General features: G+C 43.9%; 1 non-coding gene across 1 annotated transcript; it reads right to left on the reverse strand.

Moving 5' to 3' along the window:
* Positions 1-19,166: 19,166 nt before the first annotated feature.
* Trnat-ugu lies at positions 19,167-19,240 on the reverse strand. Its single transcript has one exon. It is a non-coding gene; the product is annotated as a tRNA-Thr (tRNA).
* Between the last annotated feature and the right edge of the window lie 341 nt (positions 19,241-19,581).

Here is a 19,581-nt window from a genome sequence, read left to right on the forward strand (position 1 = left end):
GATGATAGATAAACTCCAGTGGAAGACTCTGCAAGAGAGACGCTCAGTAGCTCGGTACGGGCTTTTGTTGAAGTTTCGAGAACATACCTTCACCGAGGAGTCAAGCAATATATTGCTCCCTCCTACGTATATCTCGCGAAGAGACCATGAGGGTAAAATCAGAGAGATTAGAGCCCACACAGAGGCATGCCGACAATCTTTCTTTCAACGAACAATACGAGACTGGAATAGAAGGGAGAACCAATAGAGGTACTCAAAGTACCCTTCGCCACACACCGTCAGGTGGCTTACGGAGTATGGATGTAGAGGCAGAAGAACCACAGCTGTATTAAAGGCAAATGGGGGTCCCGTCCGTTTTTAATAATCCATTCCCAAGTAAGTAGAGGTGTTCACATTATTTTGCCTATCCCCTGTATTAGGCAAGGGAATGAGCTATTCCTTAATTGAAGAAGCCGTTCCAGATCTCATAAAATTTATGGTAAGTCACGGAAAACTGGAATTAATCGTCCCGATCGTTCAACCATTTTTCTCGCAAAACAGTATCTCGTTTTCACCGTTCATTTCTAGGCTGTATCAAATACTATTAGAATTAAAATAACAATCATTTCTCAGAAAACTATAAAATTCCACTCAAATAACTCTTTGTACACTGTTCGGTCACATTAACGTGACCACCTGTCTAAGACTGAATAACCACCTTTTGCATGGCGGACCGCTGCGTGAAGCGCAGGAAGAGAGAGTGTGAAATGTCCCCTTAGAAAAATTTTGAATGACTGTGCTGGTAAACTACGTTATTTGATACAGACAGCTGAGTAAAACTGAACGTACTCAGACAGTTCTCTCTTTACTTATTCTGATCATCACTAAACTGACACACAATATTTTTTTAGCGCAACGTAATCTGACTTTCAATAATCCCTACAAAAGAATGGCCCTGAATAACAATAACCTATACCTTTCATGAATCACTTACCTCACAAAAATCTTCGTTACTCTATCTACTGCAATACAGCGAGCGCCAATACCGCCGGCTAAATAAAAGATTCTAACTACTGAAGGCACTAATTACTGATAGGCATAGTTAGCAAATGAAAGATTTTGATAGAGAACAAACAATGTTTTACCTTAATAATGTTCAAAAGTCATCATATATATCTATCAATTAATGACAACCATCTTTACAAATATCTCTTTTCTGGTGGACACACGTCCAGATCTTCCGCTTATATAACCTCTCAAAACTCTGGCATCTCTCTCTCCACATCCACAGCTGATGGCAGCTTACCTCCAACTGACCAACGCTATGCGCTGTTCACATCCAACTGCCCAACACTACACAAGCGAATATTCCAACAATGAGTCCAACCAGCCACAGACTGCACGCAACACAGCCAGTGATTTTCATACAGAGCGCTACGTGGCGTTACCAACATAAAAACCTATACAGCTCACTTACAAGTGTGGTTCCGGAAGGTACCGACACAGATGTGGAGCCGTGGAGACTCCAGCGCCGTGGCCAGCTGCCCAAGGTTTCTAGGCTGAGGATCAATCGCGCGAACAACCCGACTGAGGTGGTCCCACAGATTCTCGACTGAGTTAAATAAAGTGAGTTTGGTGGCCAGGGAAGTGCGGTTAACTCGTTCTGGTGCTCTTCTAAATGCGCACGTACACTGCGAGCTGTGGGACCCGTTGCATTGTCCTGCTGGTAGATGCCGTCGTGCCGCGGAGAAACAAACTGCCAACTTTTGTCGATCCATTGCGCCTTTCAGAATGACGAGATCACCTAGGAAACGACATGAAAATAGTCTCCAGACCACAATGTTGCCTCCTCTGGCCTGGACCCTTGTTGCAGGTTGTCTGATTTCACGCCGTACACGCGAACGGCCATCTGTCGATGGACCATAAAAAATGATTCATTTAAAAACGCTACCTGGGCGGTCAATTGATCAACGATTGCACGTCTACTCGCCCGACAAATCCTGGTAGCTGTCATTCAGCCCTGTCATCTGTGGGCCGTGATCCACCATAGTTGCCTCGTCGCTGGTTTTGGATAGCGCAGTTTTGCCATGTGTGGTATACTTTGACCGCGGCGGCAGGCGAACAGTTTACAAACTTAGTCGTTCCGGAAATACTTCCTCCCTTGGCCCCAAAGCCAATGATCACATCCTTTTGGGTGTCACATAAATCGCTTCGTTTCCGTGTTACAACACGTGCACTGTTTTCCGTGTCCCACCGACGCACTTTATATATCCTCTAGTGTTAGTGCTGCCGACTGCCGTCTGTGGGCGGTTAAAGAAAGTTGACGTCGAACGTACGCTGTGGTCACATTAATGTGATCGGACAGTGAACGGCGCGCATGTTGCACAAAAGAGCGCACGCACTCTCACAAACAAATATCCATGCCAGTAAGTCTATTGCAGTACACAGAAACATTGATGGAAATGGGAGGTATTGCATCTTGAAGAACAAGTCCGATGTTTGTCAAACTTTTGTGCAGATTCTCATCTCATTAAGGATATACAATGATTTAACTTTCATTCTATTCAAACATCAATATGAAGTGTGAGATCAACATTGCACGAATACACCTTTGTCTTCGTCGTGACGTGGAAGCATATAGGCTCAAAACGTAACATTGCGGAAATTCTCGTTACACCTGAAACAGATGCTACATCTACATGTATACAACGCAAGCCACCTAACGGTGTGTGGCGGAGGGCACTTATGTGCCACGGTCATTATCTCCCTTTCCTGTTCCAGTCGCGTATGGTCCGCGGGAAGAACGACTGCCGGAAAGCCTCCGTGCGCGCTCGAATCTCTCTAATTTTGCATCCGCGATCTCGGGAGGTATAAGTAGGGGGAAGCAATATATTCGATACCTCATCCAGAAACGCACCCTCTCGAAACATGGACAGCAAGCTACACCGCGATGCAGAGCGCCTCTTCTGCAGAATCCGCCACTTGAGCCTGCTAAACATCTCCGTAACGCTATCACGCCTGCCAAATAATCATGTGACGAAACGCGCCGCTCTTCTTTGGATCTTCTTTATCTCCTCTGTCAACCCGACCTGGGCCGGATCCCACACTGATGAGCAATACTCAAGTATAGGTCTAACAAGTGTTCTGTAAGCCACCTCCTTTGTTGACGGACTACATTTTCTAAGGACTCTCCCAATGAATCTCAACCTGGCACCCGCCTTACCAACAATTAATTTTATATGATCATTCCACTTCAAATCGTTCCGTACGCATACTCCCAGATATTTTACAGAAGTAACTGCTACCAGTGTTTGTTCCGCTATCATATAATCATACAATAAAGGATCCTTCTTTCTATGTATTCGCAATACATTACATTTGTCTATGTTAAGGGTCAGTTGCCACTCCCTGCGCCAAGTGCCTATCCGCTGCAGATCCTCCTGCATTTCGCTACAATTTTCTAAGGCTGCAACTTCTCTGTATACTACAGCATCATCCGCGAAAAGCCACATGGAACTTCCGACACTATCTACTAGGTCATTTATATATATTGTGAAAAGCAATGGTCCTATAACACTCCCCTGTGGTTACTTTAATGTCTGTAGACGTCTCTCCATTGATAACAACATGCTGTGTTCTGTTTGCTAAAAATTCTTCAATCCAGCCACACAGCTGGTCTGATATTCCGTAGGCTCTTACTTTGTTTATCAGGCGACAGTGTGGAACTGTATCGAACGCCTTCCGGAAGTCAAGGAAAATAGCATCTACCTGGGAGCCTGTATCTAATATTTTCTGGGTCTCACGAACAAATAAAGCGAGTTGGGTCTCACACGATCGCTGTTTCCGGAATCCATGTTGATTCCTACAGAGTTCGCGAAGATTTCTGATTGGAGACATATGAAAGTAAACGTCTTCACGTACCAGACAGTCAATACAGGTGACAAATCAGGGGACTGATGTGCACTACAGTGTGGGGTCATGCTTTATCACACTGGAGTATTGCATTTTGTATGCTGGTCACGCTGGGTATAACAGTAGGGCAGTCTTGCTGTAGACTGGCGAGCATTCTGCCTCCCTCCAACACCAATTAAATAAGGTCTGTTGTAATATCCATTATCATCCCTCACCACGAGTCCATAGGTTGGAGAGGTATGGATCACCTGGTCGTCCACGTAAACATTAGTGTTGGTGTGACCGCCACAACACAGAATACCACTCAATGTTCCAGTTGATTCTGGGTCTACACCACGCAACACTGTTGTTTGTTCCTGACGGTTCACTGTGACACACTGCCTGAATATCAGCTGTCATCTGTCTGTTTGTCAGAGCCAACCGAAAAACCTGTGAACTTCTCATAGCCATTGCACTACAGCCAATTATCTGTGCGATCAGTCGGAATGATGTCCTCACGCCAACGATACATTTCTCAAAATCCGAAATCTTGTGATAGGCTCCATGGTCATGACATGTGGGCATGCTGCGATACTCTCTCCAACTGATAAGTTCCAGTAATGTTATTCACACCAACAGCTGTCATATACTCACACCAATCATTTTCTGTAGAAATGTTTATTCATGTACTGAAATAATCTCAAGTAAGGATGAGATTGTGTGCTGGACGTATTCCAATCTCTGTCTTCCTCTACAGTTTTTACCCACTGCAGTTCACTCTAGTACTACGGACATTATCCCCTGATGCCTAATAGATGTGTCATCATCCTGTTCCTACTTCTTGTCAGTGTTTTCCATATGTTCCTTGCCTCACTGATTCTGCGGAGAACCTCCTCACTCCTTACCTTATCAGTCCACTTAATTTTCAACACATTCTCCTGTAGCACCATAGCTCAAAAGCTTCGATTCTCTTGCGTTCCGATTTTCTCACAGTTCATGTTTCGCTGCCAATCAATGGTGAGCTCCAAACGTACATTCTGACATTTCTCCCTCGAATTTAGACCTATGCTTAATACCAGCAGACTTCGCTTGGCCAGGAACGCCCTTTTTGCCAGTGCTAGTCTGCTTTTTATGTCTTCCTTGTTCCGTCCGCCTCGGGTTAGTTTGCTACCCAGGTAGCAAAATTCCCTAACTTCGTGATCCGCTATGATATTAAGTTTCTCGCTGTCTCCATTTCTGCTACATCTCATCACTTTCGTTTTTATTTGACTTACTCTTAATCCACATTCTCTACTCATTACACTGTCCATTCCATTCAACAGATCCCGTTATTCTACTTCACTTTCACTAAGGATAGAAACATCATCATCGAATCTTATTGCTGATATCCTTTCACTTTGAATTTTAATTCCACTCTTGAACCTTTCTTTTATTTTCAGTATTGCTTCTTCGATATACAGATTCAACACTAGGGGCGAAGACTACATCCCTGTTTTACACCCTTTTTAATTCAAGTACTTCGTCTTGCACCATTGCAATAAAAGTCTTCCACTTTTATTGCTCCCGCTTGGCTCTTGCACATGTTGTATATTATCCTTTCCGTAGAGCTTACCCTTCTTTTTCTCAGAATTTCTAACATCTTGCACCATTTGACACTGTAGAACACTTTTTAGAGGTCGACAGATCCTACGAATGTGTCTTAATTTTTCTTTAGTCGTGCTTCCATTATCAAGCGCAACGTCAGAACTGCCTCTCTGGTGCCTTTACCTTTCCTAAAGTCAGTCTGATCGTCACGTGACACATCCACAATTTTCTTACCATTGTTCTGTATGTTATTCTTGTCAGCTACTTGGATACATAAGCTGATTGTGCGATAATTCTCGCACTTGTCAGGTCTTACAGTCTTCGGAATTGTGTGGATGATATTTTTCCGAAAATCAGATGGTGTGTCGTCAGACTCATACATTCTACACACCAACTTGAATAGTCGTTTTGTTGCCACTTGCTCCAATGATTTTAGAAATTCTGATGCGAGCTGACCATTTGCAGCATAGTCGACAGGACCGATTGCGGACCTCGGTACAGAGACGAGTGGAGGGTCTGAATCAGAGGCTCAGACGGTTCTGCGACCGTGTAGGCTGCAGATTCCTCGACCTTCGCCAAAGGGTGGTTGGGTTTCGGGTTCCGCTGAATAGGTTAGGTGTCCACTATACGCAGGAGGCGGCTACACGGATAGCAGGGGCTGTGTGGCGTGGACTGGGCAGTTTTTTAGGTTAGAGGGTCTCGATAAAATACAAGAAGGGCTTCAGTCACAAAGGGTTCAGGTTGAACACAGGAAGAACGTAGATACAGGAACCATTGGTATAACAGTTGTAAACTGTCATAACTGTGTTGGAAAAGTACCAGAGCTCCAAGCGCTAATAGAAAGCACTGATGCTCAAATCATTATAGGCACTGAAAGCTGGCTAAAGCCGGATACAAGCTCAGCCGAAATTTTTGCGAAGAACCTAACGGTGTTCCGAAACGATAGGCCAAACACGGTTGGCTGTGGCGTGTTTGTTGCTGTTAGAAGTAGGTTTAACTTGTCGCGAAATTGAAGTACACACTTCCTGTGAGTTAGTATGGGCAGAGGTCATTGTTGGCAACCGGAATAAAATAATAATTGGATCATTTTACCGATCTCCCAATTCAGATGATACAGTTGCTGAAAGGTTTAAAGAAAACTTGAGTTTGATTTCAAACACGTACCCGACTCATACGATAATAGTTGGTGGTGACTTTGATTTACCCTCGATATATTGGCGAAAATACATGTTTCATTCCGGAGGTACACATAAAATATCATCCGAAATTGTGCTAAACGCATTCTCTGAAAATTATTTCGAGCAGTTAGTTCATGAGCCCACGCGAATAGTAAACGGTTGTGAAAACACACTTGACTTCTTAGCAACAAATAAACCTGAGTTAATAACGAGCATCAAAACCGAGTCAGGGATTAGTGAACACAGGGTTGTCGTAGCGAGACTGAATATTGCAATCCCCAAATCCTCGAAACATAAGCGAAAAATATACCTATTCAAAAAAGCACATAAAATTCACTTTACGCCTTCCTGAGAGACAATCTCCACTCATTCCAAATTAATAATATAAGTGTAGACCAGATATGGCTTAAATTCAAAGAAATAGTATCGGCAGCGTTTGAGAGAATTATGCCAAATAAATTAACAAACGACGAAGCTGACCCTCCTTGGTACACAAAACGGATTAGAACACTGTTGAAGAAAGAACGGAACAAACATGCCAAAATTAAACAGACGCAAAATCCCCTAGATTGTCAATCTCTTACAGAAGCTCGAAATTTAGCGTGGGCTTCCCTGCGAGATGCCTATAACAGTTTCCACAACGAAACTTTGTCTCGAAACCTGGCAGAAAATCCAAAGAGATTCTGGTCGTGTGTGAAGTATGTTAGCGGCAAGAAACAATCAATGCCATCTCTGCGCGATAGCAATGGAGATACTCAAAATGGTTCAAATGGCTCTGAGCACTATGGGACTTAACATCTGTGGTCATCAGTCCCCTAGAACTTAGAACTACTTAAACCTAACTAACCTAAGGACATCACACACAACCATGCCCGAGGCAGAATTCGAACCTGCGACCGTAGCGGTCGCGCGGTTCCAGACTGCAGCGCCTAGAACCGCACGGCCACTCCGGCCGGCAATGGAGGTACTATCGAAGACAGTGCTGCCAAAGCAGAGTTACTAAACACAGCTTTCTGAAATGCCTTCACCAAAGAAGACGAAGTAAACATTCCAGAATTCGAATCGAGAACAGCTGCCAACATGAGTAACGTAGAAGTAAATATCCTCGGGGTAGTGAAGCAACTTAAATCACTTAATAAAAGCAAGTCTTCTGGTGCAGACTGATACCAATTAGGTTCCTTTCGGAGTATGCTGATGCATTAGCTCCATACTTAACAATCATATACAACCGTTCGCTAGACGAAAGATCCGTAACCAAAGACTGGAAAGTTGCACAAGTCACACTAATATTCAAGAAAGATACTAGGAGTAATCCACTAAATTACAGGCCTATATCGTTAACGTCGATATGCAGCAGGATTTTAGAACATATACTGTGTTCGAACAATATGAATTACTTAGAAGAAAACGATCTATTGACACACAGTCAACGTGGGCTTAGAAAACATCGTTCCTGTAAAACACAACTAGCTCTTTACTCACGTGAAGTGTTGAGTGGTATTGACAAGGAATTTCAGATCGATTCCGTATTTCTGGATTTCCGGAAGGATCTTGACACTGTGCCACACAAGTGGCTCGTAGTGAAATTGCGTGCTTATGGAATATCGTCTCAGCTATGTGACTGGATTTGTGATTTCCTGTCAGAGGAAAATCAGAAGTTTGGGCATGGCAGGGAAGCTAGAAAATCTGAAAAGGAAAATGCTAAGGTTCACTCTAGGTATAGTGGAGGTTAGTGAAGTGAAATGGAAAGAGGTCAAGGAATTCTGATTAGATCAGTATAGGCTTATACCAACAGCAACAGGAAATGGTAGTAAGGGAGTAGGATTCGTTATGAATAGGAAGGTAGGGCAGAGAGTATGCCACTGTGAAGAGTTCAGTAATAAGGTTGTTCTCATCAGAATCGGCAGCAAACCGACACCGACAATGATAGTTCAGGTATAAATGCCCAGGCCGCAAGCTGAAGATGAAGAGATGGAGAAAGTATATGAGGATATTGAACGGGTAATTTACTACGTAAAGGCGGATGAAAATCTAATATTCATGGCGGACTGGAATGCGGTTCTAGGGTAACGAGTAGAAGAAAGGGTTACGGGACAATATGGATTTGGCACTAGGAGATAGGCTAACTGAGTACAAATTTCGGCCAGTAATAGCAAATACAGTGTTCAGTAATCACAAGAGGAGGAGGCGTACTTGGAAAAAGGCCGGGAGATACGGGAAGATTTAATTTAGATTACATCATCGTCAAGCAGAAGTCAGATACTGGATTGTAAGGCATACACAGGAGCATATATAAGATCACAATTTAAGTGGTGAAGAATAGGCTGAAGTTTAAGAGGCTAACCAGGAACAATCAATGTGTAAAGATGTGAGATACAGAAGTACCAAGTTCCCTGGCACTATAAAAACTGCGACAAGGAGTAGCACACTAGGCAATTCAGTTGAAGAGCGATGAACATCTTTAAAAGGACAGTCACAGAAGTTGGAAAGGAAAACACAAGTACAAAGAGTGTAACTGCGAAGAAACCTTGGGAAACAGAAGAAATATTTCAGCTGATCGATGAAAGAAGGAAGTACAAAAATGTTCAGGGAAATTCAGGAACACAGAAATACTAGTCACTTAGGAATGAAATAATAGGAAGTGCAGGGAAGCAAGACGAAATGTGAAGAACACGAAAAAGAAATGATTGCCCGAAGGACTCACTCAGCATATCTAAAAGCCAAAACAACATTCAAAAATGGTTCAAATGGCTCTGAGTACTATGGGACTTAACATCAGTGGTCATCAGTCCCCTAGAACTTAGAACTACTTAAACCTAACTAACCTAAGTACATCACACACATCCATGCCCGAGGCAGGATTCGAACCTGCTACCGTAGTGGTCGCGCGGTTCCAGACTGTAGCGCCTAGAACCGCTCCGCTACCCCGGCCGGCCCCAAAACAACATTCCGTGAAATTAAAGGCAATAGTCGTAACATCGAGAATACAATGGGAATTCCACTGTTAAAAGCAGAGGAGATAGTGGATAAAGGGAAAGAGTACATTGCAAGTGTCTATGATGGAGAAGACTTGTCCGACGACGTGACAGAAAAAAAAGCAGAAGTCGATGTAGAAGAGGTAGGGGATCCAGTACTAGAATCAGAGTTTAAAAGAGTTTTGGAAGACTTAAGATCAAATAAGGCAGAAGAGATCTACATCTACATGGATACTCTGCAAATCACATTTAAGTGCCTGGCAGAGGGTTCATCCAACCACCATCACAATTCTCTGTTATTGCAATCTCGTATAGCGCGCGGAAAGATTGAACACCTACATCTTTCCGTACGAGCTCTGATTTCCATTATTTTATCGTGGTGATCGTTTCTCCCTATGTAGGTCGATGTCAACAAAATATTTTCGCATTCGGAGGAGAAAGTTGGTGATTGGAATTTCGTGAAAAGATTCCGTCGCAATGAAAAACGCCTTTCTTCTAAGGATTTCCAGGCCAAATCCTGTATCCTTTCTGAGACACTCTCTTCCATATTTCGCGATAATACAAAACGTGCTGCCTTTCTTTGAACTTTTTCGATGTACTCCGTCAGTCCTATCTGGCAAGGATCCCACACCGCGCAGCAGTATTCTGAAAGGGGACGGACAAGCGTAGTGTAGGAAGTCTCCTTAGTAGGTCTGTTACATTTTCTAAGTGTCTTGCCAATAAAACGCAGTCTTTGGTTAGCCTTCCCCACAACATTTCCCGTGTGTTCCTTAGAATTTAAGTTGTTCGTAATTGTAATACCGAGGTATTAGTTTGCTCAAATGGCTCTGAGCACTATGGGACTTAACTGCTGAGGTCATCAGTCCCCTAAAACTTAGAACTACTTAAACCTAACTAACCTAAGGAGAACACACACATCTATGCCCGAGGCAGGATTCGAACTTGCGACCGTAGCGGTCTCGCGGTTCCAGACTGTAGCGCCTAGAACCGCTCGGCCACTCTGGCCGGCGGTATTTAGTTGAATTTACGACTTTTAGATTAGATTGATTTAACGTGTTACCGAAGTTTAACGAGTTCCTTTTAGCACTCATGTGGATGACCTCACACTTTTCGTTATTTAGGGTCAATTGCCACTTTTTGCACCATTGCGATATTTCTTCTAAATCGTTTTGCAGTTTGTTTTGATCTTCTGATGACTTTATTAGTCGATAAACGACAGCGTCATCTGCAAACCATCGAAGACGGCTGCTCAGATTGTCTCCCAAATCGCTTATATAGATAAGGAACAGCAAAGAGCCTGTAACACTACCTTGGGGAACGCCAGAAATCACTTCTGTTTTACTCCATGACTTTCCGTCAATTGCAACGAACTGTGACCTCTCTGACAGGAAATCACAGATCCAGTCACATAGCTGAGACGATATTCCATAAGCACGCAATTTCACTACGAGCCGCTTGTGTGGCACAGTGTCAAGATCCTTCCGGAAATCCAGAAATACGGAATCGATCTGAAATTCCTTGTCAATACCGCTCAACACTTCACGTGAGTAAAGAGCTAGTTGTGTTTCACAGGAACGATGTTTTCTAAGCCCACGTTGACTGTGTGTCAATAGATCGTTTTCTTCTAAGTAATTCATATTGTTCGAACACAGTATATGTTCTAAAATCCTGCTGCATATCGACGTTAACGATATAGGCCTGTAATTTAGAGGATTACTCCTAGTCTCTTTCTTGAATATTGGTGTGACTTGTGCAACTTTCCAGTCTTTGGTTACGGATCTTTCGTCTAGCGAACGGTTGTATATGATTGTTAAGTATGGAGCTAATGCATCAGCATACTCCGAAAGGAACCTAATTGGTATCAGTCTGCACCAGAAGACTTGCTTTTATTAAGTGATTTAAGTTGCTTCACTACCCCGAGGATATTTACTTCTACGTTACTCATGTTGGCAGCTGTTCTCGATTCGAATTCTGGAATGTTTACTTCGTCTTCTTTGGTGAAGGCATTTCAGAAGGCTGTGTTTAGTAACTCTGCTTTGGCAGCACTGTCTTCGATAGTACCTCCATTGCCGGCCGGAGTGGCCATGCGGTTCTAGGCGCTGCAGTCTGGAACCGTGCGACCGCTACGGTCGCAGGTTCGAATCCTGCCTCGGGCATGGTTGTGTGTGATGTCCTTAGGTTAGTTAGGTTTAAGTAGTTCTAAGTTCTAGGGGACTGATGACCACAGATGTTAAGTCCCATAGTGCTCAGAGCCATTTGAACCATTTTGAGTATCTCCGTTGCTGTCGCGCAGAGAAGGCATTGATTGTTTCTTGCCGCTAACATACTTCACACACGACCAGAATCTCTTTGGATTTTCTGCCAGGTTTCGACAGAAAGTTTCGTTGTGTTCCAGACTGTAGCGCCTAGAAGCACTCGAACACCCCAGCCGACCGATTTTCCACGTCCCTAAACTTAGATCGTTATCCTTTCGTTGGTTATTCAATCTTGTTCTCGTCGTCACCTCCTCCTTGACAGTCCTCCCCGGATATCCGAATGGGGGACTAGTCCGGAATCCTTTGCCAATGGAGAGATCATTGTGACACTTCTTCAATTACAGGCTACATGTCCTATGCATACACATCATGTGTGGTTAATGCAATGGTTTCCATTGCCTTCTGCATCTTCATGCCTTTGATTGTTGCCAATCCTTTCGCCTTTAGGAGCAGTTTCCCACCTCAAGGTCAAGGGAGTGCCCTGAACCTCTGTCCGTTCCTCCGCACTCTTTGAGAAGGCCATTAGCAGAATGAGGGTGACCTCTTAGGGCAAAAGTCTCCGGTCGCCGATCCTGATGATTTTTATTCAGAATTTAAAAGGGGTAAGTTTCGAACCCGGGGCCGAGAACATTTTGATTCCCAATCAGTGACGCTACCTCATTTTTTTCTGTTCATTTTGTTCGTTATTAGTCGTCGAATTTGATCTGGGCAGACGTTATCTTACCCCCGTTCAAGTTCATCGTTGATTGCTTCACTAAGTTTCTTTATTTTTATTTACTTTATTTTATTTATTTATTTTTACAGGGGGCGGCCAGCCCGCTGACCGTACACGCTGAGCTACTGTGCAGGCATATGATTACAACGCGTTGAAGCATTACTGCTATTTACGCCTTCCGAAAATAGTTGTTTAAACAATAAAAATCGCCAATCGACGCCCCTAGACCACATATCACACACGGATAGAAAAATCAAAGTATCAATATGGTACTGTTTGGTCAAGCTGTTCATGGTTTAACATTTTCCATTTCTCTCAGTGAAGTTAGTGACAGCCGGCCGAAGTGGCCGAGCGGTTCTATGCGCTTCAGTCCGGAACCGCGCTGCTGTTACGGTCGCAGGCTCGAATCCTGCCTCGGGCATGGATGTGTGTAATGTCCTTGGGTTAGTTAAGTTTAAGTAGTTCTGAGTTTTAGGGGACTGATGACCTCAGATGTTAAGTCCCATGGTGCTCAGAGTCATTTGAACCACTTTGAAGTTAGTGACAGATCTTGTCCACATCTTGCAAGCTCACCTGTAGTGTTGACACGTCTACGACGTCGTTAATTTTGATATGGAGTATCCTTAGCAACGCATTGTACAGGAACTTGAGAAGTATACACATAGTTCTAGATGCATAGATCCATTTGGAATTAAGTTCCGATGCGATGGACGAAAATGCCGCAAATAACAACCATAATGATGTTAGTTGTACATGTAGCTACACACCATCCGCAGCATTTATACCTAGAGCTCGCGCAAAATAACTTGACTCCTGTACAGAGAGGCGACATTCTCGTTCACAGCCTTCTTTAAGTCCACCCCTCTGTTCTGACAGTTTGGAGTCTTCTACTGAACTGTGCGGTTCGTCCATTGTGTACAAAAAATTCTCTGCTCACTTTGGCACTGCCAGTGGGCGTTGTAGCACAGTGGGACTGAAGGTGTGCACACGCTGGCTGTTCTGCAACTTTTTCTCAAACGATTTTGAAGAAGTTACTCTGTAAAAATATTTGCGTCTCTGCCATCTTACAGCCTCATTCGTCAGCTGAATGACGAACTGCGTATCACTTCGTTAATGGCCATAGTTATTGTGATATTCCGACACTGAGTAAGCTACAGCAGGAAATTCGAATATTTTGCAATGAAAAACAGGAGCAGCTATTAGTTTGAGTTTGGTGCATGCAGACCACACATTGCTGCGTATGAAGTGTAGCTAGCAGACTGAATTTTTCTTTAAATTTGAGGCGAGACCTATTTATGATCCCAGTCTCGAGAAAATAGATTGTATGTGGTGCACTCACTTCCGATCGTGCACATACAGCATGGAGTAAAAATGAAATATTCATAACATCCCTCATAGTTTGAGATTTCGAAATGAGTTTTTCGCAGTTGATAGCACGAAAAGCGTAGCGTATTTTTCCATGTAGTTAACCTGCAAAGATTTCTTACCTACTGTGAATCTTAGTAACTACAGATTTTTTCAATGATATTATGTAATTGTTTTAAGGGTCATCGAGAGCTGGTGAAATGAGATTTAGTACATAACATAAAGGAAGAAGTTACACGCCCATTTTTACACCTAGCATGAGCCAGTCATAAGCTGCCGACTTCACTTGTCCGTATCTTTCGTTTAATAATAGGGAGTTTCAGGATTCTGTCGCATTACCAACTGTATTACCATGTTAGTGAGGAGTGTTTTGGCAAAGAAACCAGTTTTAACATAACAGGAAGAGAAAGAAAGGAAAATTGTACAAGTCAGACGAAATAAACAGCTCCTTCTGTTGCAGCGTGGGACTGTATCCCATTGTGTTTTTAATAAAGAACGTTTGACTTGTCGACTTATTGGTCGTACTTACATAACTTATTAAATACAATCGTTTGCGAACTAGCTATGCGTAGCTTTCGATCTCTGCTTGTGAGTAACCTTCAGCTGCTGAAATGTACCACCTCTATCATGCTGTGTCTGCCAGCAGTGGGAACTACCCCACTACCGTTGCTCCTCCCCTACCACGTCGTCTGTGCAGAATCGGATATACACTGGAGAGCCAAAGAAACTACTACACCTGCCTAATATCGTGTAGGGCCCCCGCGAGCACGCAGAAGTGTCACAACGCAGCGTGGCACAGACTCGACTTACGTCTGAAGTACTGCTGGAGGGAATTGACACCATGAATCCTGCCTGGCTGTCCATAAATCCGTAAGAGTACGAGGAGGTGGAGATCTCTTCTGAACAGGAACAGCACGTTGCAAGGCATAACAGGTATGTTCAATAATGTTCATATCTGGGGAGTTTTGTGTCCAGCGGAAGTGTTTAAACTCAGGAGAGTGTTCCTGTAGCCACTCTGTAGCAATTCTGGGCGTGTGGGGTGTCGCATTGTCTTGCTGGAATACCCAACCCTGTCGGAATGCGCAATGGACATGAACTGATGGAGGTGATTAGAGCCGACCGCAGTGGCCGAGCGGTTCTAGGCGCTTCAGCCTGGAACCGCGCGACCGCTACGGTCGCCGGTTCGAATCCTGCATGGGCATGTATGTGTGTGATGTCCTTAGGTTGGTTAGGTTTAAGTAGTTCTAATTTCTAGGGGACTGATGACCTCAGATGTTAAGTCCCATAGTGCTCAGAGCCATTTGAACCATTTTTCTAGGTGATCAGACAGAATGCTCACGTACGTGTCACCTGTCAGAGTCATGTGTAGACGTATCAGGAGTTCAATATCACTCTAATTGCACACACACCACACCATTATAGAGCCTCCACCAGCTTGAACAGCCCCTGCTGACATGCAGGGTCCTTGGATTCATGAGGTTGTTTCCATACCCGTATACGTCCATCCGTTCGATATAATTCGAAACGAGACTCGTCCGACCAGGCAACATGTTTCCAGCCATCAACAGTCTAACGTCGGTGTTGACGTGCCCGGACGAGGCGGAAGGCTTTGTGTCGTGCAGTCACCAATGGTACACGAGTGGGCCTTCGGCTCTGAAAGCTCTGATGGCCCCGCATTGAAATCTGCAGCAATTTGCGGAAGCGTTGCGCTTCTGTCACGTTGAACGATTCTCTTCGGTCGTTGTTCGTCCCGTTCTTGCAGGCTCTTTTCCCGGTCGCAACCATGTCTGAGATTTGATGTTTTACCGGATTACTGATGTTCACGGTATACTCTTGAAATGATCGTACGGGAAAATCCGCACTTCATCGCTACCTCGGAGATACTGTGTTCCATCGCTCGTGCGCCGACTATAACAACACACTCAAACGCACTTAAATCTTGATAACCTGCCACTGTAGCAGCAGTAACCAACCGTTCTAACAACTGTGTGAGACACTTGTCTTATATAGGCGTTGCCGACCGCAGCGCGTTATTCTGCTTGTTTTCATATCTCTGTCTTTGAATACGCATGCCTATACCAGTTTGTTTGGGGCTTCAGTGTAATTACACTTTGTGCACTATAATTGCCTTTCTTATTATCGTTGAGTGTTTTACTGTGGTATAGAATAAGTTTTTGTACACCCTCATCGTAGATATTTGCTGATTGTGAGTAAAATAATACTATAGAAAATATGTTTGCGAAACTCAAGTGGTGGCGACGTGACATATTTGTTATTTCTGTTCGACACGTCACACATTCCACCAGAAATTCCATCTCATGTGACTGTCACGCAAGCTCCAAGGTTCGGAACACTTCCACCCACGAAGTAACCACTGATTCATGCATTGCCTCACTAGATATCTAATGTCCACTAATGTCACGTTTCGTGCACAGTAATCGTAAAGTGAATCACAGCCAGAATCTAGAATACGACTGTCGTTCAGAAACTTCTGTCGCTGCTCGTACAAAGCTCAAACCTAACTGCAAATACTATACGGCCTAATAAAAATAGTAAAGCACTCAAAAGAAATTATCAGATTTAAATGTAACTTCGTACATGCACACACCATTGGCGGGTATGTTAATGAGCAAAGTTTCAATTCACTGTGACAGGTAGAGAGGGCAGCAGAGCGCTTTAGCGTTTATCGTGTTCAGTGTTGTCACCAGTCCCGGTAAGGTATATAAGGAGTGTGAACAGGGTCAAATGTTGACTGATTATTGTGAAGGACACAGAGATAGCGCATAGTTGTGTGAGACAACTTTATTAGCATCTGGCAGGGTTTCAGAGGGAACTCATTGCGCGCCTCATTTTTGCCGGCTGGTCGAATGGTGCAATATCCAGATATGTGAGGCATTGGACTGCGTGGAAAGGTGTGCGCAGGTATACTCGTCGTCAAGGTTCCGTCCGCTCACGTCTGACCACCTCAGTGACGGATTGCCGAACTGTGCACTTCTGCGTCTGCCATCCTAGAACAAGTAATGGACTCCCTGAAACATTCTGTGTTATCCTGCACCACTGGTCGGAGGCTAGCTAATACCGCACGACACAAATTGATGCATTTGGAGTGGTGTCATGACCAGGAAGCATGGACTGTTATGAACGGCGGCGCATTGTTTTCAGAGATCTATGTCTACTACATCTACGTGATTACTCTGCTATTCACAATAAAGTGCCTGGCAGAGGGTTCAATGAACCACCTTCATGCTGCCTCTCTACCGTTCCACTCTCGAACGGCACGTGGGAAAAACGAGCACTTAAATTTTTCTGTGCGAGCCCTGATTTCTCTTATTTTATCGCGATGATCATTTCTCCCTACATAGGTGAATGCCAACAGAATGTTTTCGCAATCGTAGGAGAAAAATGGTGATTGAAATTTCATGAGAAGATCGCGTCGTAACGAAAAACGCCTTTGTTTTAATAATTGCCACTCCAATTCACGTAACATGTCTGTGACACTATCTCCCCTATTTCGCGATAATACTAAACGAGCTGCCCTTCTTTGTACTTTTTCGATGTCATCCGTCAGTCCCACCTGATGCGGATCCCAAACCGCACAGTAATACTCCAGAAAAGGGCAAGCGTGGTGCAAGCAGTCTCTTTGGTAGACCTGTTGCACCTTCTAAATGTTCTGCCAATGAATGGCAGTCTTTGGTTTGCTCTATCCACAATAATATCTATGTGATCGTTCCAATTTAGGTTATTTGTAATTGTAATCCACAAGTATTTAGTTGAATTTACAGCCGTCAGATTTGTGTGACTTATCGCGTAATTGAAATTTAGCTGATTTATTTTAGTACTCATGTGAATAACTTCACACTTTTCTTTATACAGGGTCAACTGCCACTTTTCTCACCATACAGATATCTTATCTAAATCATTTTGCATGTCGTTTTGATCATCTGATGACTTTACAAGACGGTAAATGACAGCATCATCTGCAAACACTCTAAGACGGCTACTTAGAATGTCTCCTATGTCGTTAATATAGATCAGGAACAATAGAGGGAACTCACGGTTCTGCACTATCCTGGATGACCATCACTGTGATCTGGGAAGAAGTTCAATTCTCCCAGTGTTTAGGGGAGGCTCAGCGGCGTTACTGCTGGCGGCTTTGTGTGGGCAGCCATCGGGTATGACTTCAGGTCAAGGCTGGTAGCGATTGACGAAAGTCATGCCTTACCTCTCATGCGACAGTATCTTGGTGGCATTTTTCAACTGGACAATGCTCGTCTACACTTGGTACTCGTCTCAAAGAACTGTCTTTGAGATGTTCAGGTACTCCCGTGGGCTGCAGGATCCCAAAGCTGCCCATGATAGAATATTCCGACCTTCTCTATAGGATCTAGTGACGAAAATAAGTCATTGTAAATATACAAGACATTCAAGTCATACTGCGTTTGAATATGGTTCAAGTGGCTGTGAGCTCTATGGGACTTAACATCTGAGGTCATCAGTCTCCTAGAACTTAGAACTACTTAAACCTAACACCACACACATCCATGCCCGAGGCAGGATTCGAACCTGAAGCGCCTAGAACCGCTCGGCCACACCGTCCGGCCGTTTGAATATCCATATGATGAATATCCAAGCAACGATACACAGAGTAAAGTTACGCAGTTCGGCTGGTATGACTGTGCTAGACCCAGAGCTTTGGCAGATGGTAAACATTCTAGTTGTTACGACTTTAAAAGACCCATGTACTGAGTTATTTTGTAGGTGTTGAGACGACCCGCCAATTGCAGCAGCGTGCGAATAATGCTAATGGTAGTGAAGGTGACAGTGCGCGTGACAGTGATATTAATGGCGCGTCGTCGATAGAGACAGCGTCTGTTGACACACCCTGGGGCGCAGGTTACTGACGTGAAAAAGATTCCATTGTGTCGACACAGGCTACCGTCATGAACCACATGTAGACCTTACCCTGATATCTGGTGTAAAGCACAGGATAATACTCACAAACAATTTTCTTAAATAATAACTGACCTGTTTGCTAACCAGCATGCAAGCTATAGCACTTACTTGAATAAAATGAAATAATATATATGAAGATAGTAACTGTTCTCGAAAGAACAGATACCATTGATGAGCGTACAGCTTCTCTACAATAAATGATAATTAATTGAAACCCGCAGGTGCCGACAGGTGTTGTTGATATACCTCGATGGGGACAGCTGAAAATGTGTGCCCCGACCGGGACTCGAACCCAGGATCTCCTGCTTACATGGCAGACGCTCTATCCATCTGAGCCACCGAGGACACAGATGAATGGCGCGACTGCAGGGACTTATCCCTTGCACGCTTCCCGTGAGACCCACATTCTCAACTGCCCACAATCTACATACGTAATGTACCTAATAGATATTTGCCCATCCACTCATTACTCGCGCACACTAAGATGACGATTCCCGTGAGAGATCTTTCGAGAACAGTTGCTATCTTCATATATATCGTTAAAGGCTACCCAGCCATTGACCTTTGTCTGTGCGAATGCGCACAGGTTGCCCGAACTCTTACGGGAATCACCACCTTAGTGTGCGCGAGTAATGAGTGGATGGGCAAATGTCTATTAGGTATTTTACGCATGTAGATTGTGCACA

The sequence above is a fragment of the Schistocerca americana genome, chromosome 6, assembly GCF_021461395.2.
Source record: "Schistocerca americana isolate TAMUIC-IGC-003095 chromosome 6, iqSchAmer2.1, whole genome shotgun sequence".
NCBI classification, from domain to species: Eukaryota; Metazoa; Arthropoda; class Insecta; order Orthoptera; family Acrididae; genus Schistocerca; species Schistocerca americana.